This window comes from Pinus tabuliformis, chromosome 2_1 (genome assembly GCF_031772625.1).
Source record: "Pinus tabuliformis cultivar Carrire ecotype Pingquan chromosome 2_1, CPIR1, whole genome shotgun sequence".
Taxonomy (NCBI): Eukaryota; Viridiplantae; Streptophyta; class Pinopsida; order Pinales; family Pinaceae; genus Pinus; species Pinus tabuliformis.
The window spans coordinates 692,811,085-692,826,568 of record NC_142299.1 but is presented as its reverse complement, the minus strand read 5'-3'; positions in this window follow the sequence as shown (position 1 = coordinate 692,826,568).

The following is a 15,484-nucleotide window of genomic DNA, read 5'->3' as shown; positions in this document are numbered from 1 at the left end:
CGGCTCTGGAGACTGTTTTCAAATGAAAATGACATAAAAACGGCCAAAACGCACGTTTTAATGATAAATTTGGAAAAAATGCGATATTGGCGCTTTTCTGCCGATGACGTCAGCATGACGTCATGGCAGGCCCAGTGTACGGAAGGTGACGTGGGCGCTGAGCTGGAGGCCAGCGTGGCCGGACACGGTGGTGGGCGGAGAGCGGTGGAAGAGTTACGTGGAGGGCCATGAGGCGCGAGGGAGGGCGGAGGTGGCACGACGTCATGGTGACGTGGGGGTGACACAGTGTCAGAGGGGCGGTATCGGGGAGAGTGGTAAGCGGTCTCCCCGCACCGCTTTTGGGTGAAGACGATATTGGGGAGGGGGGTAAGCGGTCTCCCCGCACCGCTTTTGGGCGAAGGCGATATCGGGGAGGGGGGCTCCAAACACCCTCGCCGCTTGCCACGCGTCCCTTGTACGGGGAGGAAAACGCCCTCTCCCCGGACGTTAAAGGGCGGCGAGTTGAAAATCAAAAAAGACCGCCCACCGTTGGATGAAGGGGGGCGGGAGATGGACGGCTGGCGGGCGCCCCGACCTGTCGTGCATGTTTGGGGGACCCGCTGGCCCAATAAAATATTCATTTAAATATTTTTGGCATGGAACATTAGGTTTTGGGGTTTTTGCGGGTTTTTTGGGGTGTGGGTTAATCTGTGGGGTTTAGGAAAATGCATGAGTATTAGGTTTGAGATGGGGAAAAGGGATTTTTATGGATTTTTTCGAAAAAGGGAAAATGAAGGCTGAGTATAGGTTATTACTCTAACCAGAGGTTAGGGTAATCCCAAAGTAGGGTTGACTATAGTCCCTGGTGGACTAATGTCTCCCTAAGAAGTGTTATTTAGCTATAATGCTAAAGGAGGGATATTTATACATTGCTTGGGGTTTATACACCATGGTGTTATAATAGTAGGGGAAAAGGGGAATATAGGGGATTTAATGTAGCTAGAGTTAGCAGTTAGTATTTGGAAGGGAATGAGAATGGGAAGTGATAGGTACTAAGCTTTTTGGGAATCAAACTTAGTTAAGAAGTAGATCAAAATGAAAAGAACTTTTACACAAGAAATGTGGCTTCTTTTCAAAGAGAGAAGTCACTTCTGACATGAATATTTATACAAATGAAGAGTTTAAGGAGGACTGATCAGGCAGATCCTGCAGTGCTCATGGGGAGGTTAGTAAGAAACTTTGAAGGGGATGAGGGAAGTTAGTGATGATTTAGCACTTTGCCACATAGGCCACTGCTCTTGCCTTTCTCCTGCTGGTGACATCATTGTGATTTTTTCCAATTGATATGCTTAGATCATGCTTTCTGCAACCTTCCACTGCCTACCCTGCTTAATATGCCTAACATTTTTTCTTCCTTTGGATGGGTGTACTTGGTCTTGCAAACCCTGATAATTCTCTTTTCTTTTTTGCTACCCTCCTATCTAAGTCTACCCTTATGACTTCCAAGGGCCGAGATTTAGCAGTTGCGCTCCTTTCTTTCTCTATCCACCTAGTCATCTGTCAAGCTTGAGCTGTTTGAACAGGTACTTCCTCTCTAGTCTACAACATGCAATTTAAAACATGGTGAGGCCCAGCTTAAGCTGTTGGACCACCCGTCAAAACAGTAGTGGCAATTTGGACTAGCCACTTTCATGGTCTTTGTTTGGGGTTCATTTCTTTTATTTTTTCTTTGACCATTCCTTTTCTTGCCCTTTGATCTTTCTTTTAAGGCATACCCTCTTTACATTTCTTTTTTAAATTTTCTGCTTCTTTCACAAAAATGGAACCTTAGCAGCATGGAAGGTGAACATTTTCGGCACTTCCACTGTCAATCATGAGAGATGAAAACCTATTGGTATAGGAGGCTAACAGTTTCAAATGTTGTTCTTTGTGTATAAAAGTTGTCCTATCCATATAAACACTTTCCACAGTCATACAAAAAGTATTGATTATTGTCGCACATTTGTTGTCATGATCGTCATAAAGTCTATCTCAAGTGTCTCACTTGTTGTTTCTTTTCATGAGACAATCAGACAGAGGAAATGCTTTGTTTGTTGCTCCAGTAGTCTATGTCTTTGTGTCATCGAAGTATGCTAAGTGTGTGATCACAGTTCAAGTTCATCACAAGTCTATCTTTGACCTCCTACACTTAGCCATTTTCATAAAATATTCCCGACAGTGAAACTTAGCTTTACTGGGCCTCGACTGAACTGTGCACTACATAGTCTCAACACTCAATGACGTGACCTTTATTCCTGGAAATGTGTAGTGTATAGTCACTGTACTATGAAATTCCAGAGCCTGACAGCCTTCCTTGACCCCTAGAATTGTTTATTTGTTTCTCCCAGTATGACTTGAACTACTTACTTCACACTTTTAGTCATCAAGATTTTCCCCTTTCCTACTGGAACCTCACAATGCACAGAGAGCCCAACCTCCCTTGGCCTCCATAATTATACAGATGTGTCCTTCAATCCCCTTCCTCAGCCAAAGCTCACTGATCTCAAGAACTGCGCAGATTTTTCCTCCATATCTCTCTACTACTTAGTCCTCCTTGCCTCTGAAAATTATACAAAATTAACCTCCCAAGGCCTCATCCCGCATCACCCACTACTGGCTTGAATTGCGCAATCTTAACTCCCAGTGGCCACTATGCAATTTCTCTCTCCAGCGGGGACTGTGTTGAAAATTTCCTCAGTCATGCTTGAGTTGCACTTTGCACAGTCTTAGTGATCAAGTCCTCTCCTTGTCGCCTGGAATGGCACAATGTGAAGTTAGTGGGCTCTCTCTCCCAACCTATCACTTGTCCTAGGCTTAGTTCATGGATAGTAATGCATCATCTTAGGATAGGGAGTTTTCGAATTGATGTCGTCCCATCATGAGTGAATTTCAGGAATAGGTACACTATCAATTCATGGTGAGATGATGAAAAAGGAGAATAAGGAGGGAAGCATGCCTAAAGACTCACTTGTAGCTGAACGGATGAGTGGACCTATCAAGAGCAAGAAAAAGGAACACAAGTTTGCAACCACCTTCCAAGACCGAAGATCATTGAAGACCATGCATCATTGTTATGTAGAGAAGAAGAGAAAGCATATCTAAGAACACATCTATCCCTTAGCAACAATATTAGCTTGACATTTCCATATCATCAAGCCAGTCCATGTGAGTAGTGTCATGTCAAGTCGTGTCATGAGTTTCCATATGCCACATCACTATTGTATATTGCAAATCGAATGTATTGTAAAGTGGAAGTCCAATGGACACACATGAATATGAAGAGTCATGTAAGTTGAAAAGTCATAGGAAGTTGAACAAGCATGAGGTTAGTGAAAGAGTCATAAGGGGAAAGCATCACCCCTTGCTTATATATACCCCCTCATTGTATGAGAAAAGGACTTTTCGCCTTGGCTCCTCCCGCAAGGCATTAGAGATACTAGCTAGTTCTTTGAGGAGAAATGAGTGGCTCCAATGTCCCACTATTGGGGTTAGTAATGTGCAATGTAAACGTGTTTCTTGAAAAAATTTCTTGATAACAGAAGCCTTTTAAGGCTAGCACATTCTTCATGCATGACATATGAATGTTTGTAATATTATTATGTGGATGTTTGTATTTCATATTTGCTTTCACATTTACTAATATAGTTGAACTATTTCGGTTATTTTAGTGCTTATCTTGTTGAGAATGTGTTGTAATGGTTGTTATTGTTGTCTCATCCTTGTGGACTATTCTACAGGATACTAGACAGGCATTTCCTTACATATTTGTTATAACAACCATCACATCCATTGTCGACTATTTCGTTGGATGTTAGACAGATCTTCCCTTGTTCATTGGTTGTAACAACTATCGCATCCATTGTGGACTATTTCTTTGGATGTTATACATGTCCTTCTGGTTCATGTGTGTCTCTTCCTGGGGGGTGCTATTACCTCTCACTTAGAGCTCACTTTTCTCCCCCTTTTGTAGTAAGAGAACCTAGACACAGTTGCTCTACACACTCACCTTGTTGTTCGAAGACACCACTGCATCACTCTCCTGTGCTAGCAGCTAGAGCCAAGGTAGATCTTTAAGGATTTGGAAATCAAGCCTTTATAAGAGATGCAACTCCTAAACCAAATGGTGTGAGGTCTGATTGGGACTTCATATTGGGTAGGTCCCCTTGGTTGATGGATTTCTAGCATCATCAACAGGAATATATCTAGACCCATATCCAACAATAAATTTATATCTTAAGAGGAGCCATGATGAAGATTGGAAATATATGATAGTCTGCTACTACAGAGTCTAGTGAAGTACCAATGTCTTGTCTTTACCATTAGTATAGGAATTTAGAATGGTTACATGATGTTGATAGCATGTATGTTTTGATTGGTTGTTATACATACAGCTAGCAGTTGAATCATATACATATGCTAGCTATAACTTGCATCATATATGACAATAAATAGGAAAACATATTCTTCCCTATCCATTTTCAACTAGAGGTTAGCATTTGGAACACTTAGAGAATAAGGTCTACCCTTCAAACCTAGCTTTAAGGCGTGAGTGGAGAAATCCCTGTATATTGATGAAAGAACACACTTCATTTAGATTGACCCCAATTGCCATTGATCTATCACCCTAACCTTTAATAAGACAAGAAATGGCCCCCAACATAATGATGCAAACTTCTACATTGGCTACTAAAAGCAAAGAGAATCGTGACCAACTTTACTAATCATCAAATTCTTGGTCTCAGAAGCACAGATCAAGAAAGGTAGCTTGATGTATCAGTTGCTCGATACTTCTTGCAACATTTGATATAATTACTTATCTAGTACAAATGGAGAGTTTAAGCACCACCATCTTGACCAACATCCCTTCTTGTCGTGGCTTCCTTTCTTCCCTATCCTTATGTTGAGGCCCCGAAAATTAGGTCGACAACAAGGGGGATGCCCGCCCGGTCCGGACCTTGGTTGGCAGCTCCTTATCCGTTTGGTATAGCGGGTCCGACTGGGGATAATGGGACCAGTTTCCCAATCTATGAGTGTGTGTGTGTAGAATTGGATGTTGCTGATCTAACAATTCCTATCTAAGCTATTCTAATTCAAACTTTAATCTAATTCTATGCTATTGTAATCTAATAAAAAACAGCACATCTAATCTATGCTAACCCAGGATGTAATTCTTTTATTATGCAATCTAAAGAGATTTCAAATAACAACTGGTAATAAAGATCATTCAGCGATTATAAGAAAGGAAATCAATTAAGATGAACTATTTCGCATAAAAATTTAGGCAAAGCAGTTGTGAACAACATATCGCATAATAAGCTATTCATACATTACACATAAATAAATAGCTACCACTGTACAAAAGTGCCAAATGATAACTCCAGCATTCATGCAATAACATATAAACAACTAAAAACAGTATATCACTTTAACATATAAGCAGAAATGGTCAAGAGATAAAAGTACCATTTATGACTGGTCCTACTCATAAGCTTCAAGCAATAATGATTTATCTCTCCTTGCTCTAACATCTACTAAGAGTATAGAAGTGCAACATCAGTAGCAGATATCAAAGGCAAACATCAACAAATCTTGATCCATTCATTCACCAAAACCTCCTTTGAGGGTGCATAAGTGCATGTTCTGAGGACAAATTTTTGATAAATTTCTGGACCCTTCTCTAAATGCATGAGAAGGGTTTAAATACTACTAACTAAATAACTTAATTACATAGATTCAGGATATGGTTTAAATGACTGCCCTTTTTCTAAGCAAAACTATTTCTAAAAATTAAATCTAATATCTAACTATTTCTGCATTTGCTCCTTAATGTTGCGAGCATTCAATATTTGCCTGGGTAGAGTCGACTGACTGTCTTCCACTTTTGGTTGAGCTAAGCAAACAGAAATGGCAAGCGCTGGCACCATTTTTTTAGCAAAATAGAAGATATACTTGAGAATCATCTTCTGGCTATGTGGATTCACTGTGTATGCTCAGTAATAAACCAAATTCCACTTGGTTAACCCTCAAATTGCCTCTGCCTTTGCTTTCTTGCGTTTTCTAGGCTTACGAGTGACTAAGCAATTAGGGACTTTGTTTTTTGAGAAATTTTCTCAGCGATGCGCGATTAGCACTAGGCGCTAATCACGCATTGGAAACTGCCTCCGTTCTTTGATCCGGGCCTTTCTGGTGCGTTTTTCGCCTTTAGCGCCTTTTCCTTCACCGGGTATAAGCTTCAAAATTTTGTAAACATACTGCTTTCGTGAGCTTCTGACCTTGAGCATTAAATCACCTGTTGATATTAGCATTGTTCAACTACTCATTCAACCATGGCTCTGACTGAAAGATCTGTAATGGATAGCTCAACAACGCTCTGGAATTTGCGGCTCTGTTGCATGCGGTATCCATTCATGAGGGCATCTCTTCTCTGTTTCCGAGCATTGGAGCTTTACCCTTTTCCTTAATCGCTCCCTGCACATTGCTTCATGTTGTTTCTGTTTTTCATTCCTGCAGTTCACACATAAGGAGAGAGTAATGATAATAAAAATTGACAAGAAAGCTCTGAGCTCTACGAATGTACAAAAACATGCCACCTGACGTGAACTAACTCTTCGAAAAACACAAAACTGTCTTTCATTAACACTTGGCGTACATTCATTAATTTTCATTAAAGCGCATATCCAATTTTTGGTTTATGGACAGCTTTTCTTGAATGTTGAGCCGGGGAAAATTTGCGATGGACAATTTCTGCGATTCGCATCGCAGCATCGCATCATCGCAGTATCGCATTTTCATCAAGATGTGTTATCACAGGGTTGCCCGATCACGTTTATCGCAGAATCACAAATTACTGTATCGCGCGATCGCAAGATCGCAGATCGCAGTATCGCGTTATCGCAAGATCGCAGATTGTTACAATTTGTTAAATGGTTATTTGTTTTTTTTATATGCGATATTGCGATATGCGATGTCACATATCGGCCATCGGCGATTTTTTAAGGATTTCGAATATGAGCGTTTCTTAATGCATGCGATGCAATGGAATTCGCGTCGCACTCTCGCAATTTATCATTTTACTCACAAGGAAATGTCCTATCTTCTTTGCGCGATGCAATGTTTTCTTAAGGAGTATAATACATAAGTCTTAATTGAATTTTTTGAATTTTTTACTAAGGGTCCCCACTTACCTAGTGTTATTTCTAATACTAAATAAGGAGGGGGGTTGTTGGTGGCCACAACAATTGGCGATTCACTTGGAAGAACCAATTATCTCTGTTTTTTTTTTTTTTTTAATTGAATTTTTAAAACTTCCAAAACGGAAAATTTTTCAGAAAATTAAACTTTGTTATGGAAAGATAGAGTACATTATGCTTTAAACTGTCAATGATATTTTGTTTCAACCTCTTTCTATTCTAATTATTTGCTTCCTCAGGCTAGTCCTTGTATTTACATCAACCATTACTTGGTCTTGTAAAGATAAAATAAAGTCTCCTCTATAAACCAGTTTTAAATATGCTCATTTGTCGTAGGTAGAGCCTCTGCTGCCAGCAGGCATTTATAGCCTCGACAGGGTTACCTATTACCCAGCAATGATCCTATATCCTACTTAAGGTGACCTACAACTTTCAAAGAAAAATCCATATCCACACTTATTGCTTTGATTTTCTTTTTTTATTCTTAAAGAACAATGTCTTGGTTTGGTAGCCAAATTATGACATAGTCACTCACTTGATTCATAACTTTGCTGAACAAGCTGGCTCATGGTGAGACCCCTTGTCTTTTGATTGCAACAATCTTGAGTCATTGCCCTGTTGTGGTAGACAGTGTTGGCAAAGTCAGCAAGTTATAATATCTGTGATCATGATAAGCCGGCTCGTGATGAGACCTCCTATTCTTCAAGATATAGTGTATCCTTGGATTATTCCTCTGAAAGCTGCGATTTTACTTAGTAGGGAGGAATTCATTGTTTCCTTAAGATAGCTCTGGATGACAATAATAGAGTTTTTTGGAAACAACTGTTCTACAGAGAATCTTCATTTTGTTATTGATACCTTTCATTGTACCGAGATAAAACAATTTCTTCACTAAAGGTTGCTTTCATCAAATTCTTTGAAGTTGAAACTAGTACCATATCTAGGCTAAAGTTTTTAATTGTATTTGTCAATAATAAAGATCAATTTTCCAAAAGATTTGCTATTTATACAAGCGAAAAGCTCAAAATCTGAAAGAGAATTGGTGTCTTTTTCGTAAATACCTAATGTAACCACTCACAACTGGTTTTATTATGAAAAGAAAAATTATTCTACAAAAATAGAAGAATAATCTTCTATGGAAAATATTTCTTGAGAATTTGTCCGTTAACAGGCAAAGGATCCCTTTTACCTACTAAATCCTGTAACACAAATGTTGATGGACCTATGACTTCAACAATCTGAAAAGGGCCAAGCCACATCCTTTGAAATTTTGTATGTTTGCCCTTTTCTTCATGAGCCTTGTCCCATTTTAAAACTAAATCTCCCATCTGAAAATCTTTTCTGGTCATTATGTTTGAATCAAAAGAGGATTTTACTAGTGCTTGATGATGAGCATGCATTTTCTTAGCTTGTTCTCGTTGTTCTTCTAATTTAATTATTTCCATTTGTCTTAGTTGTAAAGAGGAAGTAGGTAATTCATCAATGTATTGTACTAAAGACAAAGAAGGAATGGTTAAGTGAGTCAGAAGAATCACTTCTTTCCCATAAACTAAATTAAAGGGAGAAGTGTCGATTGAAGCTTTTTGCATTATCCTATCTGCTCATAAAGCATATACCAAAGCCTTGTGCCAATTCTTTTGATTCTGGTCAACTGTTCTTTTAATAATCTTGATTAGGTTTTTATTTGTTGACTCAGCTAACCCATTACCTTGCAGATAGTAATTGGCCGAATATTTAAGTTTGAATCCTCTTTTAAGTGCAAATTCAGTCATTGCATTTCCAGAAAAGTATGATGCATTATCAAACATTAAAGCGGACGGCAATCCAAACCTAGTGATTATAAATTGATCTATGAACTCAATAATATTTTCAGAATTCGCTGTCTTGAGCGGAACTGCTTCTACCCATTTAGTAAAATAATCTGTTGCCGTGAGGATGTATCTATGCTGCTTAGAAGAGTGAGGAACAATCTCACCTATTATGTCCAAGCCCCACAGACTGAAAGGTTGCTCGATGGTTAGCGGCTGTAGTGGCATGGATGGCTTCTTCTCTCTTCCAGCAGTAGTTTGGCAGACTTGACATCTTCTCACGTAACTGTGTGAGTCTTTGAACAGCGTGGGCCAGTAATATCCTGCACGTAAGATTTTATGTGCAGTAGCATCTCCAGCATAGTGTCCGCCTGCTGGCCCATCGTGGAGTTACTGCAAAACTTTTTCAGCTTCAGCTTTCTCAAGACACCTAAGAAGAACAGAATCATAATTTTTTCTAAAAAGAATATCATTTATGAGATGATATTGTTTTTCCTTCAATCTTAGAGCTCTTTTCTTAGTATGATCAAGGTGTGAAGGAGCATACCCGTTCTTAAGATAATAAATGATATCAGCATATAATGATTCTGCATCGTTTAGGCTTACCCTACACATTTGTACCTCTTCAGATGGAATTTAAAAAATTTGCGATGCTCCGGCCAGCATTTGGCAGAAGCCTTGACCTCTTACAATGTTTGCTGGTTTGATCTCAAGGTCATATTCCCTCTAAGGCAGTAACCCAATTGGCCCTTTTCTCACCCATATCCTTATGTACCAGAAGATTCCTTACCGCTGGAAACAGTACTATGATCTTAGTATGGGTTTTAAGTAGGAAAGGTCTGAAGTATTTGACCGCTTTGAAGAGAGCATAAGCCTGTTTCTCCACGTCTGAATAATTGAGTTCAGCACCTTGTAAATTCGAGTTGAAAAACGCAATTGGAGCTTCCGCTTTTTCTTGATTCGCTTGAGTTAGTATCGCGGCATATGACTTATCTGAGGCAAATTTGTATAAAACAAAAGATTCTGAAAAATTTGGGGTTGCTAAAGATGGAGCATTAATAATAACTTGCTTGATCAGGTTGAATGCTTCATGTTCATCTTGACCCCATTTAAAATTTGAATTCTTTTTAATCATGGTTTGCAAAGGAGACACGATTCGTGAAAAATCTGGAACGAATCTCTTTAAAAAATTGATTTGACCAAGGAAAGATTGCATGGCTTTTTTGTTATGAGGTAGGGATATTTCAGAAATTTCTTTGATTCTGTCGGGATCAATGTGAATACCGGATTTTGACACTATGAATCCTAGAAGTTTCCCTTCACTTAGTGCGAAAAAATATTTCTTTGGGTTAAGTGAAATTCCATACCTTAAACACCGTTAAAAGATTTGTTTCAGGTCTTTGAGATGGTCGCTTCGCTTCTTGGAGTACACTGTTATATCATCCAAATAAATTACTACAGATTTATTGACTAAACCTTTGAATGTGATGTCCATGGCTCTCTGAAATGTAGCACCAGCATTAATCAAACCAAATGGCATCTTCCGATATGTGTATGTGCCCCATTTAGTTCTGAATGTGGTTTTCAATTGATCATCAGGATGTACCAACACTTTATTGTACCCTGAAAATCCATCCAAGAAAGACATTAATTCTGAGCCCGCCACCGCCTGCAGTATCTGCTCCATAGGTGGAAGGGGAAAATTGTCTTTTTGACAGGCTTTGTTAAGGTTCCGAAAGTCAATGCAAATCCTAATATCTCCATTTTTCTTTCTAACAGGTACCATATTGGAGACCCATTTGGAATGCCTAATGGGAAAGATTATCCTGGCTTTTAGTAACTTATTGAGCTCAATTTTTATCTGATTTTCTAAATTTGGGTGGATCTTTCTCAGCTTTTGTTGGATAGGTTTTTCGTTATCGATCATGGGAATAGTATGTTGAATGATAGAAGTGTCATATGTTTTCAACTCATCATAATTCCAGGAAAAAACATTTTTATATTGTCTCAAAAGACAAATATGCGCTAGTTTCTCTTCAGGGGCTAGGCCGAGGCCTAGATTAATGTTTTGTGGTTTAGCATCGGTCCCTAGGTTTACTAATTCATAGTTCAAGGTTGAACTGTAGAGTTTTAAATTGGTAGACCTCTTAAACCGGTCTTTCAAATCGTATAATTCTTCTAACTTGACCACCAACTTAGGCATAGCATTATTAGTGCTATTTTGTTGCAATTGTCGATCGTGCTAGTCTTCGTCAATTATTTGATTGGAGTAGGATCCTTCAGATGTGAGGAAATTTACGATATCAGGATCATCATTGAATACTCTCCAATTTGTGATGTTGTCAGGAATGGACGGTCTAAAGATTAATTCTATTGAGAATCTATCTGGACTAAAATCTTCGGAGGGAATAAGCTTAGAAGCTACGTTAGCCAGAAGGTCTGCACTTGCATTTTGGAGTCTGGGGATTGAAGAAATATTAAACACTATGAAATGCTCAGTCAGATCTTGTACTAACGATTGATAGTGTTTTAAGTGACCTGATAAGCAATGTATAGTGTTACGTACCTGTTTAACCACAATCTCAGAGTCTCCAAAGACTTGAAGATACTTGACATCTAACCCGATTGATTTGTACAGGCCTTGAACCAAAGCGTCGTATTCTGCTGTATTGTTTGTGCAATCGAATTCAAGTCTGTATGTGAGCATGATTTTTTCTCCTTTCGGACTAATCAAAACGCATCCTGCTCCTGCTCCTTCGTTAGATCTAGAGCCATCAAAAAATAATTTCCAAAACAAAATATTAATTTACAGGTTTGTCTAAAAAATTGATACATTTCGAACTATCAGTTCGAGAAAAATTTTCGACTTGGGACAAAACAGAGTGTTCTAAATAGGGTGACGCATGAGCATTGAAATTGCCGAGGAAAGAATCTATCGAGTAATTGCCAATGATACTGCTATTATACGCTACCAGTTCATTTTCTCCCTCTAACTCCGTTACTATGTACTTCTGGTGTAGCTCTCGTTCAACTTTTATTTGATTCGGTTTACCGTTGTAGGGCAGCCACATGTGCGACCAATCGGTTGCAAAGTATCCATGGAGTTTTTCTGACCAATCCCGGCTAAGAATTAAGCCATAGAATTCTGGGATATCAGCAACTAGAATGTCAATAACCTGACATACCTTTGGGTTGGATGACAATCTTATTGTTACTTGATTTAGTTCGCCAATCACTTCGACTTGAGATCGATCGAGTTGAACCATGCGCACTGCGAATTTTTGTGGTTGAACATTTAACTTGGCACATATAGATTTTGGTAAAATATTTGATGAAGCACCAGAATCTACCAAACAATTGTGCACATTTTTATTGAAGATTTCATAAGTAAGGAGAAACGGGGGAGTGTGAGATCTTGATCTTCCTCCAATCAAGGCGATGTCATTTGGATCAATCTTATTGATCGCGTTAGTTGGAGGTCTTCCCATGTTGTGGGAAGCTTGAGAAAGTACAGTGGCAGGCAAAGGTGCAACTGGCACGGCATGTAATTCTTTCATCATTATCTTCTGTTGATGTTTCAACTTGCTCAGTTCGTAAAGGGTGATATTAGCCCTAGCCTTCTTCATGTCATCAATAATATTGTACTCCATTTCATCCGACACTATTAGTGTTTTAGATGGAGTCGTTTCATCTACTTGAACTGGGCTAGTTTGAGTCGCTTTAGATGTTGTTTTCTTTGTTGCGACTTTATCCTTTGTTGCAAAGCTTGCGCTCTTCTGCTTAGGGGTAGTTTGGGGAGGATCAAGCTGATTTTTGCTTCGTGTGCTAACTGGAAATACTTCTTGATATTCTTCTTGTGGGAGGATGAAGTCCCACATTCCTTGTAATTCCACAACTTCTTCGTCATCGGTCTGCCCTTTAGTGGCAATTTCCTCTTCCTCTTCCTCGGATTCAGCATTTGAAATGGCATTGGGTGGCTTTTCATCTGTTGAAGGACCTCTTTTAAAAGCTCTATAGGGCTTTTTCGAAGAAGTTTCTGCTACTTGCTTTTTTATGTCGACCATTTCATTGGACATGGTCTTAAGAACTTTCTGCAATCCTTCCAAATCAAAAGGATCTTTTGCTTGTTTCTTCTTGGAGTCTTCCTTGAAGGTGAATTTTTTGGACTTACGTTCCTCTATCGCGGATCTCTTTTCCAAGGCTATTATTCGTTTCTCTACTATTATCGCCTCTTTCATGTTATCAGCTAAGGTTATTTTATTTTCCCTGTCCACGAAGATTGCTATGTTCGATGGCAGAGCGATAATATACCATTCACATCGTACTTCTTCGCTGGGCTGGGAAGCAGTAGGAATTTTCTTGAAAATTTTGTTGAACCGTAAATTGAAATCCTTAATAGGCTCTCTAACTTCATCTTTAAGATTGGATAGGTCATTGATTAACGTTGTCGGTGATCTGTCATCACCAAACTTGGTTAGGAATTGGTCCTGGAAGATGTCCCAACTTGTGATGGATCCGGAGGGTAATGAAAAGTACCACGACCCGGCTGTCCCTTGCAGTGTATAGGGAAAAAGCCAAACAACAACATCTTCGTTAGTAACTCCATTGAGATTAATGGAAAGCATGAAGTTTTTTATGTGCTCTTCTGCTAGCATGCCTGCCTCGGGATTGAATTTAGGAAGCCATTTCTCAGGATGGGCCGGTATTTGACTCAAGGGTGCAGGCATTAAGACTGCCCCAGGGTTGTTCCATGGAGACTGGGCCATTGTTGAACTGCTAACAGAGGAAACTGTAAAAGATGATCCCTGTGGCTGGGAGGATGAGGATACTATGATCGTAGATGATTGAAGAGGGGTTGTGGGGGTTCCAGTGGACGGATGGACGATGATCTGGAGTGGAGGTGTGGATGGTTGACTTCGTGGTGAAGTAGTTGAGATGGATGATGCAGACGAAAGAGTCTCACTGTCAGACTCTTACAGTGATTTCCTCGCTCTTTTCCTAGTGGGAAGAGGTAATTCTGTTGGCTAGACGCCAAACTTTTCACTCTTTAGCCTGGTCAGGGGATGAGTGGGATTGTACTGCAAAGTCACGTTGCCTTGAGATTTATCAGACCTCTGAGGAGAAATGGAAAAACGCTGAAGTTTGTGAATCAGGGATTCGACTTCAGGAGGTTCAATGGTAGATTGGTCTGAAATATCAAGGTGTGTAGCAGCAGTTGATACTCGAGTGACTTCTAACTCTGGATTTAAATGTAATGGGGAAGTCGGGGGAGATGATGAGGGTGATTTACTCTCAGAATGGTATGCAGATTTTGATTTACTTGCCATTCATAGTTCATGCCCTCCTTCTAGCGCCAAATATGTTGAGGCCCCGAAAATCGGGTCGACAACAAGGGGGATACCCGCCCGGTCCGAACCTTGGTTGGCAGCTCCTTATCCATTTGGTATAGCGGGTCCAACTGGGGATAATGGGACCAGTTTCCCAATCTATGAGTGTGTGTGTGTAGAATTGGATGTTGCTGATCTAACAGTTCCTATCTAAGCTATTCTAATTCAAACTTTAATCTGATTCTATGCTATTGTAATCTAATAAAAAATAGCAAATCTAATCTATGCTAACCCGGGATGTAATTATTTTATTATGCGATCTAAAGAGATTTCAAATAACAACTGGTAATAAAGATCATTCAGCGATTATAAGAAAGGAAATCAATTGAGATGAACTATTTCGCATAAAAAGTTAGGCAAAACAGTTGTGAACAGCATATCGAATAATAAGCTATTCATACATTACACATAAATAAATAGCTACCACCGTACAAAAGTGCCAAATGATAACTCAAGCATTCATGCAATAACATATAAACAACTAAAAACAGTATATCACTTTAACATATAAGCAGAAATGGTCAAGAGATAAAAGTACCATTTATGACTGGTCCTACTCATAAGCTTCAAGCAATAATGATTTATCTCTCCTTGCTCTAACATCTACTAAGAGTACAGAAGTGCAACATCAGTAGCAGATATCAAAGGCAAACATCAACAAATCTTGATCCATTCATTCACCAAAACCTCCTCTAAGGGTGCAAAAGTGCATGTTTTGAGGACAAGTTTTTGATAAATTTCTGGACCCTTCTCTAAATGCATGAGAAGGGTTTAAATACTACTAAATGAATAACGTAATTACACAGATTCAGGATACGGTTTAAATGACCGCCCTTTTTCTAAGCAAAACTATTTCTAAAAATTAAATCTAATATCTAACTATTTCTGGATTTGCTCCTTAATGTTGCGAGCATTCAATATTTGCCTGGGTAGAGTCGGCTGATTGTCTTCTGCTTTTGGTTGAGCTAAGAAAACAGAAATGGCAAGCACTAGCACCATTTTTTTAGCAAAATAGAAGATATACTTGAGAATCATCTTCTGGCTATGTGGATTTACTGTGTATGCTCAGTAATAATCCAAA